Genomic DNA, 24,781 nt, shown 5'->3' with positions numbered 1-24,781 from the left:
CTGAGAGCACGGTCGACGTATGCGTTAACAACACTCCTCTTGTACCTGTCAGGGCAGTCGCTGTTGGCATTTAGGCACATTCCTATGTTTGTTTCCTTAGTGTAGACTGCAGTGTGGAAACCTCCGCCCTTTTCCATGACTGTTACATCTAGAAAAGGCAGCTTCCCATCCTTTTCCGTCTCGTAAGTGAAACGCAGCACGGAACTCTGCTCAAATGCCTCCTTCAGCTTCTGCAGATGTCTGACATCAGGTACCTGTGTAAAAATGTCGTCAACATACCTGCAGTATATGGCCGGTTTCAAGTTCATGTCGACTAAGACTTTTTGCTCGATGGTACCCATGTAGAAGTTTGCAAACAGGACACCTAGGGGAGAACCCATGGCGACCCCATCTACTTGCTTATACATGTGCCCATCCGGGCTCAAGAAGGGTGCCTCTTTAGTACAAGCTTGGAGTAGTTTCCTCAGAATACTTTCTGGCATGTCAAGAGGAGTACAGGCTGGATCACGATACACTCTGTCGGCTATCATTCCGATTGTCTCGTCCACAGGTACGTTGGTAAACAGCGATTCTACGTCCAACGAGGCTCTTATCCCTGTGGCCCGTGTGCCCCGCAGTAAGTCCACAAATTTTTTTGGAGACTTCAGGCTGAAGGCGCAAGGAACATAAGGAGTCAGCAGGCCGTTGAGTCGCTTTGCCAGTCTGTACGTGGGTGTGGGTATCTGGCTAATGATTGGCCGAAGTGGGTTTCCAGGCTTGTGCGTCTTGACATTTCCATACACATATCCAGGTTTATATTCCCCAATGATCTTTGGCAGGTGGAGTCCGGATTTCTTGGCGTTTACAGTTTCGATCAGTTTGTTGACCTTTGCTTTTAATTCGGCTGTAGTGTCCTTCGTTACCCTTTGGAACTTAGTTTGGTCAGAGAGTATGACAGGTACAAGAGGAGTGTTGTTAACGCATACGTCGACCGTGCTCTCAGCCACAGCTCAGAATGGAAGCAAGTCGACGAAGAACTCTGTAGGGTAAGGCAGGTCCTAGTCAATAACGGCTTCTCCAATGGTTTCATCGAAGACATCATAAGAAGGAAAGTGAAAAGCCATGCAACCTCTGAAGAGACAACTAACACAACACCTATACCCCCTATTAGACTATTTTACAGGAACTTCTTTTCCACAGCTCATAAAACGGAGGAAAGGGTCCTGAAAGATATTGTTAATAGAAACGTTATCCCTACAGACAAAAATCAGAGGATACAACTGACGATTTACTATAAAACCAGAAAAACGGCCAGCCTACTCATGAGAAACTCTCCAGACACAAAACAGAACGCTTTAAATGAGACTAATGTCGTCTATGCCTTCAAATGCCCACTTGGGGACTGTAAGCTCCAAAAAACCCAGTATATAGGCAAGACAACAACATCTCTTTCTAGGCGTTTAACGATGCATAAGCAACAGGGCTCCATTAAGGAACATATAATCTCTTCCCATAACCAAACCATCGTCAGAGAAATCCTAGTAAACAACACAGAAATCATCGATAGATACAGCGATAGCAGGCGGCTTGACGTTTGCGAGGCACTACACATCAAGAAGTCAACACCAGCAATCAACAGCCAATTATTGCACAACTATATTCTACCCACCTCAAGACTCCGCTCCAATATAGAAGCATCAAGAAATATGGACCAATAGGCTTTCTACAAACACTTCTATTCAATACCCATTGTTTCTGTTCTGTCTTGTGTTGATACTTTTAATACCCTATTAATATCCCCTCCTGTTCTGTCTTGTGTTAATGCCACATCACCCTTCCCACCTAACTCAAATGTAGATATAAAATCAGAGATACGTTCTAATCAGTTGTGTATTTGTGAAGTCTTTGAAAATGTAATAAGTTTTACGAAACGCGCCCGTGTCGCGTCAGACTAGAAATAAAAATGAATTTTGGAGAAGTGATTTTTGATTTACCTCCAACAGTGAAGCGTAATGTACGAAAGATTGAGAAAATTCGTGTTAGAATTATTAATCTTACTTTTTCGGTCATATTTAATAATATATGTCTACAGGAAAGACTGCTACCAAAATATACTAATATATATATATATATATATATATATATATATATATAGATATATATATATATATATATATATATATATATATATATATATATATATATATATATATATATATATACATATACATATATATATATATATATATATATATATATATATATATATATATATATATATATATATATATATATATATATATATATATATATATATATATATATATATATATATATATATGTCGTATCTAGTAGCCAGAACGCACTTCTCAGCCTACTATTATGACTGGTGTTCCCCCCCCCCCCTTATAATTCTTCCACGCCTGCAGTAAGAGTCATGTCTACTTTTCCCAAGCGTTCTCTACGTTGCAGGCTACAATTTGATATATGGGAGAGAGTGGAGTGTTCTCGGAGAGCCGAGAAATTTGTGAAATAGTAATATTTTGGCCTGTGGTATAGGCCCTCTAGGGAGCCAAGATGGCTCTTGCCTCCCTGATTTCCCACCAAAACCGTGTGACGTCAGTGGCACGGGATTGGTCACCGACAGCAATGTGGCACCGGGAGCCAATGAAAACCTCCCGTGGCGAAAGTGACGTCACGAAGGAAGGGGGTCCGGCCAGCGCGCCGAGCTGGCGCCAGCAGTCAGACACGACACGTCAAAGAGGTCGGACGTGCGACGATTGGTCCTGTCAGTTTGACAGTTGTTTCCCGCTCCCGTGGATTTACGCGTCACCTGAAGTCTGCCAGTACTCTGTGAGGTCTTCCCTAGTTCATGTGTTGAACCAGAGAGGGAATCGACGGTTATTTGAGCAACAAGTGCTCCAGTCAGGTACTGTGCAAGAAGAAGCAGTGAAGCCGTGCAGTGACGTATGTGACGTCTGTGGCAGTTCACCAGTTCGTGACAGCGTAGTGGCTGATAGAGCCACTGGGTAGCTGAGGAAGGAGAGGACTATTTTGGGGAATCCGGACGACTGTAGCTGAGACGTAGGCGGCAGCCGTTGCTGGGAGGAGACGACGGCCAGGAGACCGACTCCAACCCTCAAGAAGTCAAGGAGGACGGACCTGCAGTGAAGAGGGCACGGAGACGACGCGCTAAACGGTGGGACGACGAGAGGTTCCGGTAGGACACGACGACGTGTCGTGTGGGGGCGTTCCCGACACGAGGACCAGGAGCTACATCTCGACTCTCATCGGAGGATAGGTTGAAGTAGGTGTTTCTAGTTCCCTCCCCATTCCCCTTTAGTTAGCTATATTATTCGGCTATATTATCTAGCCTGAGGATTTTATATGTCGTGAGCAAGTCTCACCCATGTCACAATAAAGCACCAGTGTGCAGGATAGTACTATCAAGAGTACTTATAATTTTCATGTTTATTATTGGTGTGTACAGGCACCCAGAACAAGTGATAAATTTACTGTGTTTTGTATAACTTTCTAGAGACTTTAAAGTGAACGTATAGTGATAAATAATATATAATATTATGCCAGTATTTGGAGGTTAGGCTACGTGCCCAGAACTATTTATTTTCCCATGTATTGATGTTTGATTTATATACATTATATATATCTATGTTCATGCAGTGACTAATCATGTGTAAGTACAGTGAATTATTGCGTTATCGCCCACGAGAGAAAGTACTGAAAACTCCAGTGTTAATACTTCATAATATGTCATTGAATGAAGGGCAAGGAAAACCATTACAATGAGTCATTGTAGCATTGATTGTAGAAAAGACATGTTTGAGCCCGAGTACAGTGTAACCAAGTAATACGGTCTATTTGTGCCAATATCGAGTGTGCGAGTTTCTAGTAGTATTGGAGAACTTAAAGAAACAGCGCGCGTGAATCTAGGAAGACAAGCAATTCTCTTTCGCGCGCGGGGGCCAGGCGATCAGCTGTTCTTGACAGTTTGACAAGTAGGGGAGGTGTTGCCACTTAGTGATCGCAAAGTATTCGTGGGAACTACCGGCCGCGTCAGGAACAGTTGATTTACTTGTTGTTGTTTGGCCTTGTGACATCTTTCATACATTTTAAGTAAAATACAAAATTACCATTGTGTTTATATCATTCCCTCCATTGATCTTGTGGCTATATTATACGGGAAAGCATAGAGTGATAACAGTAAGTACCTGCCTGACTCCTGATCTTTTGAGTGTGACCTTGCCAAGGCTACCACTAATTCCACCAGTCCACTGAGGTGTTACTGGCCACCTAAAACACCAGTTGGCGACCTTGTGGTTAACCGTAGAGCCCGATTGTTGGGGAGGGCACATGACAGTCAAGTGAACAAGTCGTGTTCCCACTCCTTCTCAATCAGAGGCCGTTGAGATTGACTGGGAGACTCTCCTGGCGTGCAGTGGCGCCGTGAGGATCGAGTGAAGACACGCAGGGCTACGGTGAGTGACCTTGAGCATAACTATTGCTCACCCCAGAGTAAGGATAGAGAAAGTGAGGACCCCAACATTGGCGACCTTGCCAGGATCTAGATCGAAGTAAAGGTTGCAGTGGTGGTACTTGGCAGTGGTGTTAGAGATCAGGTGCAGGTTATCACTCATAGCACAAGATGGAGGATAATAAAGTGACGAGGTTTATTGACTCTAGAGATGAACAGGTGCTGGAAGAGTGCACCAAGGCACAGTTACAGGCAATAGCGGATCATTTTGGAATAAAGCTGAAATCTGCCAGAGTGGCAGAAAGAAGACTAGAGATAATGGCTCAGCTCAGGGCTCGAGACGAAGCTTTGGGGGAGGAACGGCCCCAAACACCTATCAGTGTGGGTGAACACCTGAGTATTGGTGGAAGCAGCAGGGGATCCAGCGGCAGCAGGCACAGCGTGAAGCTGGAAATAATGAAGCTGCAGCTAGAAGCGCAGCTGAGGAGAGAAGAAGCACAACAGCGCAAAGAAGAGCGAGAAGCACAGCAGCGCAAAGAAGAGCGAAGAAGCAGAAGCGCAGCTGAGGAGAGAAGAAGCACAACAGCGCAAAGAAGAGCGAGAAGCAGAAGCGCAGCTGAGGAGAGAAGAAGCACAACAGCGCAAAGAAGAGCGAGAAGCAGAGGCACAGCAGCGCAAAGAAGAACAAGAGCCGAGAAGCACAGCAGCGCAGAGAAGAGCGAGAAGTTGGGTTGAGACAACTGGAAATAGAAGCCAACAATGAGGTGGAGCTGAAGCGAGCTGAACTAGGACTAGGTGTACCTGCTCCGCCGCCACAGGAAGACCGACGAGTGAAGGAACTGAGACCTGCCGGTCTTTGTGCCTAGTGAAGCCGAAAGTTTCTTCGATCACTTTGAGAGAGTTGCTGCTCTGAAGAGGTGGCCGAGGGCGGAGTGGGCTGGAGTTGGTCCAAGGGAGGCTCACAGGTGAAGCTCGTGAAGCCTTCACTATGCTCGACTTCCAAGAATGCACCAACTACGATGTGGTAAAACGAGCTGTGCTCCGTTCCTTCAAGCTCACGCCAGAGTGTTACCGGAAGAGGTTTAGAGAATGTATCCGGTCACCAGGAAAATCGTATGCGGAGACGGCTGGACTCTGAAAAAGCGGGGTCGGCCGAAGAGGTCAAGGAACGAATGGTCATGGAAAAGTTTATGTCCGTGCTCCCTCCTGAAATCAGGATGAGGGTAAAGGAGGCCGACATAAAGGACCTGAGGGCCGCAGCCGACCGAGCCGACATGTTAGAAGAAGCCCTACGCCCACGCCGAAAGGGACAGCACCGACCACCCGTATACGTCGGAAACGATAGGAATTATAGAAGGACGGATGGATGGAGGACAGGAGCGAGTTCTCACAAGTCCCACCTCTCAAGTTGGAACACCCGAGGATCAAAAGGTGCTGTAGAACCGATCAAGAAGAACCGAGCGGAGAGCTCGGGAGCTGTTGCTGCGACCAAGGAGTCAACAAGCGGTGCGGGAAAGACACAGGGTGCGACGGCCTCTGGAGGCAGTGCTAAGGCGAGCGGTGGCGGATGGTCTCCGCCGAGGGTCCGCTGCTACAACTGCGGTATAATCGGACACGTCGCGCGGGATTGCCGACGCTCTAAGCAGCGGGGACACGTTGCTTTAGTGATGTTCCAGGACCAGAGGGCCGAGGGAGTGCGGGATGAACCCGTGCTGAATGGGGAGAAGAAAGTTCACCCATTCATGTGCCAAGGAACCGTGAGGATGGGGGACGCAGACCCCATCCCAGTGAAGATGCTAAGAGACACCGGGGCTGATTTTACCCTGGTAAGTGAAACCCTGTTCCCCGAGGGTTACAAGAATACCAGTGTGGGGGTGGCAAGTGTGACCACTGTGGGAGGCCCAGTGAGGATGCCCCTACACCAGGTAACTTTGGATTCCGATTATGGCTGCCAGACCCTTGTGGTGGGAGTCTGTACAATGAGGAGGCAATGTTGGGGTTCTCACTTTCTCTATCCTTACTCTGGGGCGAGCAATAGTTATGCTCAAGGTCACTCACCGTAGCCCTGCGGGTCTTCACTCGATCCTCACGGCGCCACTGCACGCCAGGAGAGTCTCCCAGTCAATCTCAACGGCCTCTGATTGAGAAGGAGTGGGAACACGACTCGTTCACTTGACTGTCATGTGCCCTCCCCAACAATCGGGCTCTACGGTTAACCACAAGGTCGCCAACTGGTGTTTTAGGTGGCCAGTAACACCTCAGTGGACTGGTGGAATTAGTGGTAGCCTTGGCAAGGTCACACTCAAAAGATCAGGAGTCAGGCAGGTACTTACTGTTATCACTCTATGCTTTCAGTATAATATAGCCACAAGATCAATGGAGGAGATGATAAAAACACAGAGGTGATTTTGTATTTTACTTAAAATGTATGAAAGATGTCAGAAGCCAAACAATAATAAATTAATCAACTGATCCTGGCAGCGGCCGGAAGTTCCCACGAATAGTATGCACTCACTAGGTGGCAACACCTCCCCTCCTCGTCAAGTGTCAAGAACAGCTGATCGCCTGGCCCCCGCGCGAAAGCTTATTGCTTGTTTTCAGATTCACGCGCGCTGTTTCTTTAAATTCTCCAATATTACTAGAAACTCGCACACTCGATATTGGCACAAATAGACCGTATTACTTGGTTTACACTGTACTCGGGCTCAAACAGTCTTTTCTACAATCAATGCTACAATGACTCACTGTAATGGCTTTCACTGCCCTTCATTCAATGACATATTATGAAGTATTAACACTGGAGTTTTCAGTACTTTCTCTCGTGGGCGATAACGCAATAATTCACAGTACTCACAAATGATTAATCACTGAATGAACATAGACATACATATATTGTATATAAATCAAATATCAATACATGGAAAATAAATAGTTTCTGGGCTATAATATATATATATATATATTTTTCTGGGCTTTAATATATATATATATATATATATATATATATATATGTATGTATATATATATATATATATATATATATATATATATATATATATATATATATATATATATATATATATATATATATATATAGATATATATATATATATATATATATATATATATATATATATATATATATATATATATATATATATATATATATATATATATATATATATATATATATATATGCAATTGACGATCACAAAACACTGATCATTTTATGCGGAAAATCCACAGAGAAATATGAAATGAGGTGAACGTTTCGGCTTTGTTAAAGCCTTTGTCAACACCAGACTGACTAAGGAGAAGGGAGGATATATAGGCCGACACCTGACCAACCCATCCCTAGGGTTGGTCAGGTGTAATTAACCAAAAACAGGTATAGCTTAGCTTAGAATGGTCAAAGAGGATTAAGCGGTCAGAGATTAAGGATGAAAGATTAAAGAAAAGCCTCATGAACACACAATATATGAATATACAATTATAATGAGACATTGTAAGCCTCTCTATCAGAGTTGTTTCTTAAACTGTTGTGCAATATTATAACTTAAAAATGGATCAAGTTTGTACATTCCAGTACTAACATTAAGAAGATTTGGACACTGACTGATTAGAGCAGACTCAATCAAATTCCGTTCCACGAAATCCCCACAATTGGTAATGCTTTTTGCCCCATTCCAGTTAATATTGTGATCGCATAAACTCGTATGTAGATACAATGCATTAGACGTTTGGGCAGTTCTAATACTATAAGCATGTTGTGACAACCGCAATTGTAAGGACTTTCCTGTTTGTCCAAGGTACACAGAATCACAATCATTGCAGGGAATCGAATACACACTATTCACATTGCAGGGAATCGAATATATATATATATATATATATATATATATATATATATATATATATATATATATATATATATTATATATATATATATATATATATATATATATATATATATATATATATATATATATATATATATATATATGTATATATATATATTACAACAGTTTTGGATGAGGTGAAAACAAACAAACTTTCAACACAAGACAGAACACGAAACAATGGGTATAATATTTTGTAAGTTAAAGGGAAGAATGGAAGTAACTGTAAAGGGTCTATTGGCCCATATTTCTTGATTCTTCTATATTGGAGCGGAGTCTTGAGGTGGGTAGAATATAGTTGTGCATTAATTGGCTGTTGATTGCTGGTGTCGACTTCTTAATGTGTAGTGGTTCGCAGATATCAAGCCGCCTGCTATCGCTGTATCTATCGATGATTTCCGTGTTTTTTGTTAAGACTTCCCTGGTGATTGTCTGGTTGTGGGAAGAGATTATATGTTCCCTAATGGAGCCCTGTTGCTTATGCATCGTTAATCGCCTGGAAAGAGATGTTGTTGTCTTGCCTATATACTGGATTTTTTGAGGCTTACAGTCCCCAAGTGGGCATTTGAAGGCATAGACGACGTTGGTCTCTTTTAAAGCGTTCTGCTTTGTGTCTGGAGAGTTTCTCTTGAGTAGGTTGGCCGTTTTCTTGGTTTTATAGTAGATCGTCAATTGTATCTTCTGATTTTTTCTGTAGGGATAACATTTCTATTAACAATATCTTTCAGGACCCTTTCCTCCGTTTTATGAGCTGTGGAAAAGAAGTTCCTGTAAAATAGTCTAATAGGGGGTATAGGTGTTGTGTTAGTTGTCTCTTCAGAGGTTGCATGGCGTTTCACCTTCCTTCTTACGATGTCTTCAACGAACCCATTGGAGAAGCCGTTGTTGACTAGGACCTGCCTTACCCTACAGGGTTCTTCATCGACTTGCTTCCATCCTGAGCTGTGGCTGAGAGCACGGTCGACATAAGCGTTAACGACACTCCTCTTGTACCTGTCTGGGCAGTCACTGTTGGCATTGAGGCACATTCCTATGTTTGTTTCCTTAGTGTAGACTGCAGTGTGGAAACTTCTGTTCCTTTCCATAACTGTTACATCTAGAAAGGGCAGCTACCCATCCTTCTCCATCTCGTAAGTGAAATGCAACACAGAATTCCGCTCAAATGCCTTCTTCAGTTCCTGCAGATGTCTGACATCAGGTACCTGTGTAATAATGTCGTCAACATACCTGCAGTATATGGCCGGTTTCAAGTTCATATCGACTAAGACCTTTTGTTCGATGGTACTCATGTAGAAGTTCGCAAACAGGACACCTAGGGGAGAACCCATGGCGACCCCACCTACTTGCTTATACATGTGCCCATCCGGGCTCATGTCATCCGGGCTGACTTGCTATAAATTGTGTATCCCATCATATGATGTATTGGAGTACTACGCAAGATTTAAACGGCCTGCGGATACACGGGGTTCACCTCATCTTCATCAGGGCTCATGTACACAGACGCCATTTTTTTTTTAAATCGTGGGCCAAATTCCCGGGTGTGAGGGCCTCAGTATAGAGTGAGCCACCAAGCCTGATGCACACAGCATGAGCTCACAGCACTGCTGTTCAGCTTGTGACCACAGCATCGCCTAAAAAAAAACATAATATACATGTTCATGCTATTATTTAGCTTTGATATTATTACAGAAGACCCCTGACTGTAAAAATTTCCAGGATTCTGATAATAGCAGGATTGTTGTGATAATTAGCGCTATAGTGGGAGGAGTAATCTTGGTGGGGAAGGAGGTAGCATGGTCTGCTGACTCTGTATGACCACGATTTACTGTCTGGACTCACTATACCAGCTTAGTTGTTCGCTATGGTAAACAAAACATGCAGATACTTATATATAATGTCTGTATATAAAAACAAAAAGAGTATGGTGGGAGAAGAATGGTGGGGAGTCAGGTGAGGTGAGGGAGGGAGGGATGGCAGCCAGTGGCGGGCTGCCACTGCCACTCAGCATGCCAACTTAGTGGTTCGTTATGGTGAACACGAATATAGATACTTATATATATCGTCTGTATATAGTGAATAAAAGCAAAAAAGTATGGTGGGAGGAGAATGTGGGCGAGTGAAGTGTTGAGGGAGTGAGTGGCAGCGAGTGGCTGGCTGGTGTGTGGTGGTCACTCCTCGTTGCTTTTTGACTCATAATACCAACTTAGTGGTTCGTTATGGTGAACAAAACATGCAGATACTTATATATAACCTGTGTATATAGTGTAATAACCGACAAAGTATTTGTTCACTGTTTGATGAACATAATAATTGAATCAACACTATGCTCACCATATTTTTGAATACAGCGATGATTCACTCATTTTATTATATAAATATATCACACTACACACAATTGAATATTACAGCAAAAAAAAAAAAAAAAAAAAAAATCAGAGACATTGAAATAATTAGGTAATTATCTCTTTGTGGGCCACTCCTGCCTGACAGCTGGGAGCAACAGACCATCTGGGACACATGCTGATTCAGCACCTGTTTTTTGCCAGACTTTCCCGCCCTATAGTGGGCAATATATGCTACTTACGATTTTTTTATTATTTTTCCTGTGAACAGAGAACACAAATTAACAGATTAAGAAGAGAATTTTTTTTTTTTTGTATGCACCTGTGGGTGACAAATGCTAATTAGCCCTGAGCAACACAAGGGTTAATCACCAGATATATTTAAGTTGACCCGGTTGGTCCGTGAGCCCAGTTGGTCCGGCATTTCATTTAGAAAACAATCTATTTTTCTCTTGAAGATGTCCATGGTTGTTCCGGCAATATTTCTTATACTCGCTGGGAGGATGTTGAACAACTCTGGACATCTGATGTTTATAGTATAAAATCTGCAATTTTGATCATTAAAGTGATGATTGTTATAGATACTTGATAAGAGGTATAGTTTGGATCTAAACTAGGTTGCCTGTATAATGTTTGATGTCTTTATTTTTACTGCACCTTAGTATTTGGAAATTATCACTGTTAAACATACATGTTATTTTCTTCTACCCAGTAAAAAACTTTATTAACATCTGCTTGCAGTTTTTCAATTTCTTCAGCAGAGGTAATTTTCATGGTTTGTCATAGAGGTCAAGTAACTGTGAGAGTCATGATCTTCCCGCTCTAAAATCTATCATGTACTATCAGATATTGGGTTTATCAAAATTATCAGGGTAGGTTAGGTTTGGTCATATTTCTACATTAGTTTTAACTCAAATTCTTCCTTTACAAAGTCACTTTATCATTATTAATCCATTTTTCTGGGAGGGCTTTCCTTGGGGACACACTGGGCTGCTCTCCTGGAACTTTTAAAACTTTTTGACCTATGTATTTAGAAGCAATTCTAAAGTTAGAAAGTGTAGCATAGGCCCCTCGCACAATGTTCTTAATATGATCCTCAGGTTATAGTTTTCTATCTAAAACCACCCCTAGATCTCCTTCTTGATGAGAATTCTCTATAGATCTCTGTGGCTCGATCACAGAAACTGAGTAAATTCGTTACACTGGACCTTCCAGATCGAAGACCATGCTTACAGTCTGATATATCATTGTGTACGTCTGCATCTGAAATTGAGCAATATCGGATTTATTATTTGGTTTTATAAATTTTATACTTATAATCTTACCTCATTTCAGAGACCACGAGTAATCTGGGCTTCGAACTCAACAGAAAATTCTTCCATAGACCTGCTTCTTTGCTACGTAATAGACAAAATTTAGTAAGTAATGATTATTATGTGTTTATTGTTTATTTATTTATTTTTTCTTTATATACAAGAAGGTACATTGGGGGAGAGTACAGAGACTTGAAGTTATACATTCTTGTAAAGCAGCTAGCACTCATAGCGTTTCGGGCAGCTGTAAGTATAGGCCAAGGAACTTACCATCTTTTTTATTTCTGATGTTAACATTGTCTAACTGTAGCTGAATTGCATTTGTTGATTTGCTCCCAAATAAGATGTTGTAGGTCCTTTCTATGTTTAGTGTGAGTTTGTTGGTTGACATACATAAGTGGATTTTTTTTTAATTTATTGTTTACAGCATTGTTTAATATGAGTGGGTTGGGGTCTGAGTAGATGAGGTTAGTATCATCATTATTTCATATCTCAGTGATTTTGTCGTAATGGTCAAGTAGCTGTGAGAGGCATGATCTTCCTGCTCTAAATCCATGTTGGCCTGGATTGTGGAGGTCATTGGTCTCTATAAAACTAGTAACCTGACTCCTGATCACTCTCAAATACTTTTATTATGTGGGACGTTAGTGCAACGGGTCTATAATTCTTTGCCAATGCTTTGCTACCTCCCTTGTGTAGAGGAGCTATGTCTGCTGCTTTAAGAGCCTCTGGTATCTCCCCCATGTCCAAGCTCTTCCTCCACACCATACTCAGTGCCTGTGCTACTGGCACTTTGCATTTCTTTATAAATATTGAATTCCATAAGTCTGGACCCGGGGCTGAATGCATGGGCATATTGTCAATTTCTCTTTCAAAATCTGTCACACTCGTGTTGATATCAGTTATTTTTACAGAGGTTTGGATATCACCTATAAAGAAGTTGTCCGGATCCTCCACGTTCATGCTTTGTATCGGAGTGCTAAACATGTCCTCATACTGCTTTTTTAGGATTTCACTAATTTCTTTGTCATCCTCAGTATATGAACCTTCACTAGTATGAATAGGTCCAATACTGGCAGTGGTTTCTGATTTTAATTATGAGATTTTTTTGTGAGGTTTTCGTGTTTTTGATTCGTGAATGAGGTCCAGCGTGTTCTCATTCCTAGTCGGTTCTGTTATCTGCTGACTGAGCGAGAATTTGTCACAGAATCTCAGTAGTTCTCTGACCTGTGATTGGTTATTTGCATTTCCATTTTGGGTGTGTTTTTTGGTAGTGATTCGTCCAGTTCTGGTAGTAGTGCGGTTGTTGTGTGGTGTAGTACTTGTGTGCTTGTTAATGACTTGTATTCCAGTCTTGTGGGTATCTCCTTTCCCCTACGGGCCAACTGCTTTGTTCTTACCTAGCATTTTGCTCTGTTTGGGTATGAAAGTTTGTGTGCCTTCATTGAATATTTTGCAAAATTTGCTATATATCTCATTATTTACTCATCTGCCTAGGAACAAGTTTGTCTAATTATACTCATTAACTATTTTTCAAAGTTCCCCATAGTGCCCTTTATTAAAATCGAGTTCATCAACCGTTTCAATGTCCTTATTTTCTTCTAGATTATATCTTAAAGTATATTTAAATGTTAAATGTTATTGTTCCATTTCAATGTTTCTGATTGCATTGTTAAATTGAATTTTTGAAGATTTTGATTTATTTTAATTTTGATTTAATTATTTTGTGTGACATTGCATTGCAATTGAGCTATGTTGTTTACCATACCGTTCATTTTGTGAGTATAAGTATAGATGCCACACTTGTGACAGGTAAAACCATGCCTTTTTTGAAAAACAGCACCGTCTGTTGCACGTAAGAGCAACCCACGCTATATTATGTTGTGATATTATTTCAATATTTCCGATTGCATTGATAATTTTAATTTTTATAGATTTCAATTTATTTTCATTTTGATTTAATAATTTTGTGTGACATTGCGTTGAAATTGAGCTGTGTTGTTTATCATACTGTTTATTTCATGAGTATAGTTTTTTTTTTCATTTCATTTTTTTTAGCTGTTCTTATTTTTCAGTGATGGGAACATCAGATCATTTGATGTTCCCAATTTTCTGATGGGAACATCAGATTATTTGATGGTCCCAATTTTCTGACGGGGGAATGAAGAATGGTGGATAGGACAAGGGGACAGGTGAATGGGAAATGGTGGGGAGGAAGAGGGGACAGGGGAGGGGGGGGGCGGAATGGTAGGGAAGACGAGTGGACAGGGGAGTGTGGATGGTGGGGAGGACGAGGGGATGGTGGAGTGGTGAATGGTGGGAAGGACGAGGGGATGGTGGAGTGGGGAATGGTTGGAGGGATGGGGGAGTGGAGAATGGTTGTGAAGACGGGAGGACTGGGGAACAGGGGAACACCTCAATAAAAAACAAAACTGTATTATCACTCTGTGCCTTCCTGTCCATTGAAAAAGTGAATTATAATTATATATATAAATTAATTCTTGTACATTTACAGAAGCCTGTATCAACACCCCCACTGCTGCCACTGCATGAGATGCTGAACAAAATCAGTGGAAACAGATACAACGTAATGTTTGCCAATTTGGTGTAGTCTAATTCAATCTCTTTTAGTAATCTTTAAGAACATTTATGCTATGAATACGATAAAATAATGTAACTGATTTTGGCTAAATATGTAGATATATTTAATTTTCTGAGCACTAATAGTGAAAGAAAACCAAAATAATAGGTGGCTACTATCTCTAACAATGGGCTGGAATAATGCAGGATATAATATAGTTTTATAAAGACTTGTTTTAGTTTTTTCTATAATATAGAAAGGATTTTTACTTAATAATTTAAATATTATATGATAAAATAATTTATTTATTATGGAAATCAATTAGTAACAAACAATATTTCATTACAGGGTGGTGAAGCAAGAAGACATGTGTATCACACTCCTGACTTGGACAATGCCTGCTGAATAAAGATATATATATTTATGTATATATATTTATATATATTTATATAATATATATATATATTATATATATATATAAATATATATATATATATATATATATATATATATATATATATATATATATATATATATATATATATATATATATATATATATATATATATATATATTAGTATATTTTGGTAGCAGTCTTTCCTGTAGACATATATTATTAAATATGACCGAAAAAATTAAGATTAATAATTCTAACACGAATTTCCTCAATCTTTCGTACATTTCTTTTCACTGTTGGAGGTAATTCAAAAATCAATTCTCTAAAATTTATTTTTATTTCTAGTCTGACGCGACACTTGGGTGCGTTTCGTAAAACTTATTACATTTTCAAAGACTTTAGTTAACACATACACAACTGAATAGAACTTACACATCTCCGATTTTGTTTATATCTACATTTGAGTGAGGTGGATGGGGTGAGGTGGTATTTAATAAGGTATTAATTTCATCAACACAAGCCAGAACATGAAACAATGGGTATTGAATAGAAGTAATTGTAGAAAGCCTATTGGTCCATATTTCTTGATGCTTCTATATTGGAGCGGAGTCTTGAGGTGGGTAGAATATAGTTGTGCATTAATTGGCTGTTGATTGCTGGTGTTGACTTCTTGATGCGTAATGCCTCGCAAACGTCAAGCCGCCTGCTATCGCTGTATCTATCGATGATTTCTGTGTTGTTTACTAGGATTTCTCTGGCGATGGTTTGGTTGTGGGAAGAGATTATATGTTCCTTAATGGAGCCCTGTTGCTTATGCATCGTTAAACGCCTTGAAAGAGATGTTGTTGGTTTGCCTTTATACTGAGTTTTTTGAGGCTTACAGTCCCCAAGAGGGCATTTGAAGGCATAGACGACATTGGTCTCTTTCAAAGCGTTCTGCTTTGTTTTTTCTGCGAGAAAATTCGTGTTAGAATTATTAATTTGACTTTTTCGGTCATATTTAATATGTCTACAGGAAAGACTGCTACCAAAATAAATATAATATATATGTATATATATATATATATATATATATATATATATATATATATATATATATATATATATATATATATATATATATATATACATATATATATATATATATATATATATATATATATATATATATATATATATATATATATATATATATATTATTAAATATGACCGAAAAAGTAAGATTAATAATTCTAACACGAATTTTCTCAATCTTTCGTACATTTCTTTTCACTGTTGGAGGTAATTCAAAAATCAATTCTCCAAAATTCATTTTTATTTCTAGTCCGACGCGACACTTGAGCGCGTTTCATAAAACTTATTACATTTTCAAAGACTTTACACATACACAACTGAATAGAACTTACATATCTCCGATTTGTTTATATCTACATTTGAGTGAGGTGGATGGGGTGAGGTGGTATTTAATAGGGTATTAATTTCATGAACACATGACAGAACACGAAACAATGGATATTGAAATGGAAGTGATTGTAGAAAGCCTATTGGTCCATATTTCTTGATGACATCACCGCAGCACTGAAACAAGGATTATCAAGAAACTAACAACATTATATGGAGGACCTATGGCAATTCCACGACCAAGAGATGGCTTCCTGAACCTTGCAGGAATTAACCTCACTGAGGACCAAGTCACTCTCCTAAATCTGGGCATAAACTGTCACGTTATGTCCAGACCGAGTGAGATGGCCCGGAAAGTAGAGTTGGAAATTCTGTTGGACGACATATTCGACCTCGAGACACAAAAGAAGGTCACTACCAAAGATACCTTACAAGCAGAACTTTTTGCAGAAGGAGGAAAGAATCGAGGCAATTACAGAAGCACCATACTGTCCCCCGAGCTCAAAGCGGCAGCTAAAAGCCTTCGTGAGAACAAGGAGATAGTTGTCAGGAGAGGTGACAAGTCGCCAATATATGTCATTCTTAAAAAAGACGAATATCTGGCGAAAATGAACCTCATACTCTCTGACCAAACTAAGTTCCAAAGGGTAACGAAGGACACTACAGCCGAATTAAAAGCAAAGGTCAACAAACTGATCGAAACTGTGAACGCAAAGAAATCCGGACTCCACCTGCCTAAGATCATTGGGGAATATAAACCTGGATATGCGTATGGAAATGTCAAGACACACAAGCCTGGAAACCCACTTCGGCCAATCATTAGCCAGATACCCACACCCACGTACAGACTGGCGAAGCGACTCAACGGCCTGCTGACTCCTTATGTTCCTTGCGCCTTCAGCCTGAAGTCTCCAAAGGAATAGTTAACTTACTGCGGGGCACACGGGCCACAGGGATAAGAGCCTCGTTGGACGTAGAATCGCTGTTTACCAACGTACCTGTGGACGAGACAATCGGGATGATAGCCGACAGAGTGTATCGTGATCCAGCCTGTACTCCTCTTGACATACCAGAAAATATTCTGAGGAAACTACTCCAAGCTTGTACTAAAGAGGCACCCTTCTTGAACCCGGATGGGCACATGTATAAGCAAGTAGATGGGGTCGCCATGGGTTCTCCCCTAGGTGTCCTGTTTGCAAACTTCAACATGGGTACCATCGAGCAAAAAGTCTTAGTCGACATGAACTTGAAACCGGCCATATACTGCAGGTATGTTGATGACATTTTTACACAGGTACCTGATGTCAGACATCTGCAGGAGCTGAAGGAGGCATTTGAGCAGAGTTCCGTGCTGCGTTTCACTTACGAGATGGAAAAGGATGGGAAGCTGCCCTTTCTAGATGTAACAGTCATGGAAAAGAGCGGATGTTTCCACACTGCAGTCTACACTAAGGAAACGAACATAGGAATGTGCCTAAATGCCAACAGCGACTGCCCGGACAGGTACAAGAGGAGTGTTGTTAACGCATATGTCGACCGTGCTCTCAGCCACAGCTCAGAATGGAAGCAAGTCGACGAAGAAATCTGTAGGGTAAGGCAGGTCCTAGTCAACAACGGCTTCTCCAATGGTTTCGTCGAAGACATCATAAGAAGGAAAGTGAAACGCCATGCAACCTCTGAAGAGACAACTAACACAACACCTACACCCCCTATTAGACTATATTACAGGAACTTCTTTTCCACAGCTCATAAAACGGAGGAAAGGGTCCTGAAAGATATTGTTAATAGAAACGTTATCCCTACAGACAAAAATCAGAGGATACAACTGACGATTTACTATAAAACCAGAAAAACGGCCAGCCTACTCAAGAGAAACTCTCCAGACACAGAGCAGAACGCTTTAAAAGAGACCAACGTCGTCTATGCCTTCAAATGCCCACTTGGGGACTGTAAGCTCCAAAAAACCCAGTATGTAGGCAAGACAACAACATCTCTTTCTAGGCGTTTAACGATGCATAAGCAACAGGGCTCCATTAAGGAACATATAATCTCTTCCCACAACCAAACCATCGCCAGAGAAATCCTAGTAAACAACACAGAAATCATCGATAGATACAGCGATAGCAGACGGCTTGACGTTTGCGAGGCACTGCACATTAAGAAGTCAACACCAGCAATCAACAGCCAATTAATGCACAACTATATTCTACCCACCTCAAGACTCCGCTCCAATATAGAAGCATCAAGAAATATGGACCAATAGGCTTTCTACAATCACTTCCATTTCAATACCCATTGTTTCGTGTTCTGTCTAGTGTTGATGAAATTAATACCCTATTAAATACCACCTCACCCCATCCACCTCACTCAAATGTAGATATAAACAAATTGGAGATATGTAAGTTCTATTCAGTTGTGTATGTGTAAAGTCTTTGAAAATGTAATAAGTTTTACGAAACGCGCTCAAGTGTCGCGTCAGACTAGAAATAAAAATGAATTTTGGAGAATTGATTTTTGAATTACCTCCAACAGTGAAAAGAAATGTACGAAAGATAGAAAATTCGTGTTAGAATTATTAATCTTACTTCTTCGGTCATATTTAATAATATATGTCTACAGGAAAGACTGCTACGAAAATATACTAATATATATATATATATATATATATATATATATATATATATATATATATATATATATATATATATATATATATATATATATATAATATATACACACATACCTGTGTATATACACACACTTAGTTGTAGAATATAAACACAACTATATTCTACCCACTTCCAGACTCCGCACCAATACAGAAGGATCAAGAAATATGGGCCAATAGGCCCTTTGCATTTACTTCCATTCTTCCCTTTAACTTACAAAATATTATACCCATTGTTTCGTGTTCTGTCTTGTGTTGAAAGTTTGTTCTCACCTCATCCAAAACTGTTGTAACATATCACCTCACCCAAATGCAGGTATAAAATCAAAGCTGTTTAAAACTCTGTTTAGTGTTTGCAAGTTATAGTTGTGTGTGTGTAAACTAAAGTCCTTGAAAATGTAATAAGTTATTATGAAACGCGTTCAAGTGTCGCGTCAGACTAGAAATAAAAATGAATTTTGGAGAATTGATTTTTCAATTACCATCAAGAGTGAAAAGAAATATAAGAGATATTGAAAAAATTCGTGTTAGAATTATTAATCTTACTTTTTCGGTCATATTTAATAATAATGTGTGTATATATATATATATATATATATATATATATATATATATATATATATATATATATATATATATATATATATATATATATATATATACATATATATAGCTAACTGTGTGTGTGTATATATAGATATATATAGATATATATATATATATATATATATATATATATATATATATATATATATATATATATATATATATATATATATATATATATATATATATATATATATATGTCGTACCTAGTAGCCAGAACTCACTTCTCAGCCTACTATTCAAGGCCCGATTTGCCTAATAAGCCAAGTTTTCCTGAATTAATATATTTACTATAATTTTTTTCTTATGAAATGATAAAGCAACCCTTTTCTCTATGTATGAGGTAAATTTTTTTTTATTGGAGTTAAAATTAACGTAGATATATGACCGAACCTAACCAACCCTACCTAACCTACCCTAACCTATATTTATACGTAAGGTTAGGTTAGGTAGCCAAAAAAAGCTAGGTTAGGTTAGGTTAGGTAGGTTAGGTAGACGAAAAAACATTAATTCATGAAAACTTGGCTTATTAGGCAAATCGGGCCTTGAATAGTAGGCTGAGAAGTGCGTTCTGGCTATTAGGTACGACATATATATATATATATATATATATATATATATATATATATATATATATATATATATATATATATATATATGTATATATTTATTTAGGGCATATGTTTTTTCATTTTTCCTGATTTGTCAGTACCTAATAAAAGAAATATAAATTATTTTATTTTTTATCCTTAAATTTTTAATATTCAATTTATATTTGTATTTAATATTTACATTGTTTTAAAATTTAAAGAAATTTAACTTTTTAAAAACAAAGACGTGAGAACGTTTCAGATTTGGTTCAAAGGTTTCATAAAAGATTCAAATTGATGTTTGAAAGGTTTAGGAATGACTCATGTTAGGATTTTAAAGGCGTCACAACGTTTCAAATTAGTGTTAGATACGTAGGTTTTGGTTATAAGTTTTGGAAACCTATTTAATTCCACACAAAAATCCGTATCTGATACGTGAAAACAAACGTTTCCAATCCTTTCAAACACTTTCCAGATATGTTGTGGCAACCTTAAATTGTTTCCTGGGTAAGGACAAGGAGCAGGGATATGAGGACAAGGAGCTGGGATATGAGGACAAGGAGCTGGGATATGAGGATAAGGAGCTGGGATATGAGGACAAGGAGCTGGGATATGATGACAAGGAGCTGGGATATGAGGACAAGGAGCTGGGGTATGAGGACAAGGAGCTGGGATATGAGGACAAGGAGCTGGGGTATGAGGACAAGGAGCTGGGATATGAGGACTAGGAGCTGGGATATGATGACAAGGGGCTGGGATATGAGGACAAGGAGCTGGGATATGAGGACTAGGAGCTGGGATATGATGACAAGGAGCTGGGATATGAGGACAAGGAGCTGGGATATGATGACAAGGAGCTGGGATATGAAGACAAGGAGCTGGGATTTGAGGACAAGGAGCTGGGGTATGAGGACAAGGAGCTGGGATATGAGGACAAGGAGCTGGGATATGATGACAAGGAGCTGGGATATGAGGACAAGGAGCTGGGATTTGAGGACACGAAGCTAGGATAGAACGAAGTGACAGAACTGTGCCCAACCACTTGGAGCGTCAGGGGATCGACCTCGGACTTACAAGTAGCTTGGCTATCTTATTACCAAGCAATGGAAATTACTAGACTGATAGAAAGTGAGGCCCACTTGAGTTAACAAGACGAAAGTTCCAAAAATAATTCAGGGAACAAAAGAGACAGGAGAAGAAGGCGAACTATTAGGGGAAAGTGCCAAGCCATTACGACTATATAGCACTGGGAAGGGGTCAGGATAAGGATTAGAGATGGGATAGAGGGAACCTCTAGTTCTATCGGTGCCCAACCACTTGTGGACGCTTGGGGATTGAACGCCGACCTGCAGGAAGCCTGACCGTCGCTCGACCCTCCACCCCAAGTGTGGGACAGACAGGAGAAGAGAGGGATCGTATTCGCGTATATTTTTAAAGATTTTTTTAATGCTGAAGGAAGAGCAGGGGAGTTGAGATAGCTGCCAGGGTTGAAAGGCAGACGGATTGAGGCCAAAGCTCCGGATTGTACGATTGAAAGGATTGAATATGAGCCGATGTGGCTGAATAGCTCCGATACAAAGAAGGTCTGGGGCAAAACGCCTCCTTGAAAAAGGGAAGGAAACATTCAATGTCCGTTTTGTAAATGTTTCCGACAGCTTGGATAGTCGCTCCCCGACAACACGTAACACCTGCAATATTGTGTGTTGTGACAATGTTATGACCTGATACAACATTGTGGGTATGTTGTGCTACAATAGTGTGGGTATGTTGTGTTACAATAGTGTGGGTATGTTGTGTTACAATAGTGTGGGTATGTTGTGTTACAATAGTGTGGGTATGTTGTGCTACAATAGTGTGGGTATGTTGTGCTACAATAGTGTGGGTATGTTGTGCTACAATAGTGTGGGTATGTTGTGCTACAATAGTGTGGGTATGTTGTGTTACAATAGTGTGGGTATGTTGTGCTACAATAGTGTGGGTATGTTGTGCTACAATAGTGTGGGTATGTTGTGCTACAATAGTGTGGGTATGTTGTGCTACAACATTGTGGTTACCTTGTATTGTGTGATGAGTTGCTCTCACTGTGCACCCCTCCTCCTCCTCCTCTTATCCCTCTTCCACCTATTCCCTCTCTTCCCCCTTAAGGGAAATTGTAATAAATTTTACCGTCAGTGACTGTATGAAATAAATAGTTGTTCGGTCCCACACAAACACCTTACTGATAAATTATTTAAGATATTTAATCAAAAGTCGAATTTAATGAATTAATGTATTAGGCAATTCATGTGATTATTTCAAACAAGTTTAATTTTAAACATAACTACTTAATCAGCTCATTTGACTCTAGGTCTATTCTGAGCCACATAAATGAACTAGGCTATTTATATTTACTTTATTTATTAAAGTCACTGAATGGAATAATCTTATACATTTTATGAACGAATATAATTTATCTATAATAGTTAAACAAGATCAATTTAGATTGACTAATACTAGATGTAACTGTGTCAGCAGGTGAGGTGAGTGACGTCCAGGTGTATCCTGTCTCACCTGTCTAATTTGACCCCCTCCCCCTACCCTTAGTGCAGCTGTCAGTTTCCGAGACAGGGACTCTAAGCCCTGGACTGCGCCTGACGTTCATTCCACTGCCAGAACCGCTGTGTTGTCATTCAGGTGTTGATAAAAGTGTAGTAGCCTCGTTAACTGGTCGTTTAAATTTATGTTTAGAACGAGTGGAGAGATTTACTCAATTATTTCTTGTTCTCGTTAAGAACAACAGATTGTTATGACAGTAAAACTATCTAATTGACTGTTAAGACAGTTAAACCATACAATTAACTTGATCAAGCCATTAAAATTTGTATTCAAGCTTCGTCATTGAAAAAGTTTAATTCAATCTTCATGTCAAGTGACTGAACAACCACAGTCAAATGAACAAACAATTCCCCCCTCCCCCCTCCCCATCAAGTGCCCAAACATCAACCCCCCCTCCCCCCCCCCCGTAACGACTGAGGGCACAGCCCCACCACCACCTGTCAACTGCCGCTGTCAAATGGCCCCTGTCAAAGACCCACAGTGGCGTACTTCGCCCCAAAGACCGCAGTCACACACATATTGCAACTTTTTTACATTTTCTTCAATGTTGCTAATAGTTCTCACCTATCAGTTCAGAGTTCGCAGGGTAGAATTTAGCTCTTGGGCTCGCCTCTGGTCTTTTTGGTGTTTCTGGTTTGATTCTTCTCGTTGATTCTCGTATTACCTCATTTACGCATATTTCCTTCCAAGTATCCTTGACACATTTATAGCCTCCAATGTATTCCCTGAACACACATTCCTTCCCCATATATACATGACATATACATGATACATACATACATACCTTCACGTGTATACATACCTTCCCATGTATACACGTGAAGGTATATATGTATCACACATACCTTCACGTGTATACATACCTTCACATGTAAACACGTGAAGGTATATATGTATCTTACATACCTACACGTGTATACAGTATACATACCTTCACATGTATATATGACACATACATATCTTCATATGTATTCATGACACATACATCTCTTCACATGTATACATAACACATACATACCTTCACATATATACAGAACACATACATACCTTCACATGTATACATGACACATACATACCTTCACATATATACAGGACACATACATACCTTCACATGTATACATGCTACATCCATACCTTCACATGTATACATGACACATACATACCTTCACATATATACAGGACACATACATACCTTCACATGTATACATGCTACATCCATACCTTCACTTGTATTCATGACACATACCTACCTTCACATGCATACATGACACTTACATACCATCACATGTATACATGCTACATACATACCTTCACATGTATACATGACACATACATACCTTCACATGTATACACCACACATACATACCTTCACATGTATACATGACACATACGTAACTTCACATGTATACAAAACACATAAATACCTTCACATGTATACATGCCACATATATACCTTCCCATGTATACATCACATGTATACAGGACACATACATTCCTTGCCATATAGCGTTGTGATGGCAATTCAAAATTCAAAAGGCTATGGGAGCTAAGCCTCACGTCGCTGGAAAACGGAAGAGTTAGGGAAGACATGATCACCACCTCAAAATTCTCACAGGAATCGACAGAGTAGATAAAGATAAACTGTTTAACACGGATGGTACGCGAACAAGGGACACAGGTGGAGACTGAGTACCCAAATGAACCACAGAGACTTCAGAAAGAACTTTTTCAGTGTCAGGGTAGTTAACAGATGGAATGCATTAGGCACTGATGTGGTGGAGGCTGACTCCATACACAGTTTCAAGTGTAGATATGATAGAGCCCAGTAGGCTCAGGAACCTGTACACCAGTTGATTGACAGTTGAGAGGCGGGACCAAAGAGCCACAGCTGAACCTTCGCAAGCACAACTAGGTAACA

The sequence above is a fragment of the Procambarus clarkii genome, chromosome 36, assembly GCF_040958095.1.
Source record: "Procambarus clarkii isolate CNS0578487 chromosome 36, FALCON_Pclarkii_2.0, whole genome shotgun sequence".
In the NCBI taxonomy this organism is placed as follows: Eukaryota; Metazoa; Arthropoda; class Malacostraca; order Decapoda; family Cambaridae; genus Procambarus; species Procambarus clarkii.
This window is presented reverse-complemented; position numbering follows the sequence as displayed.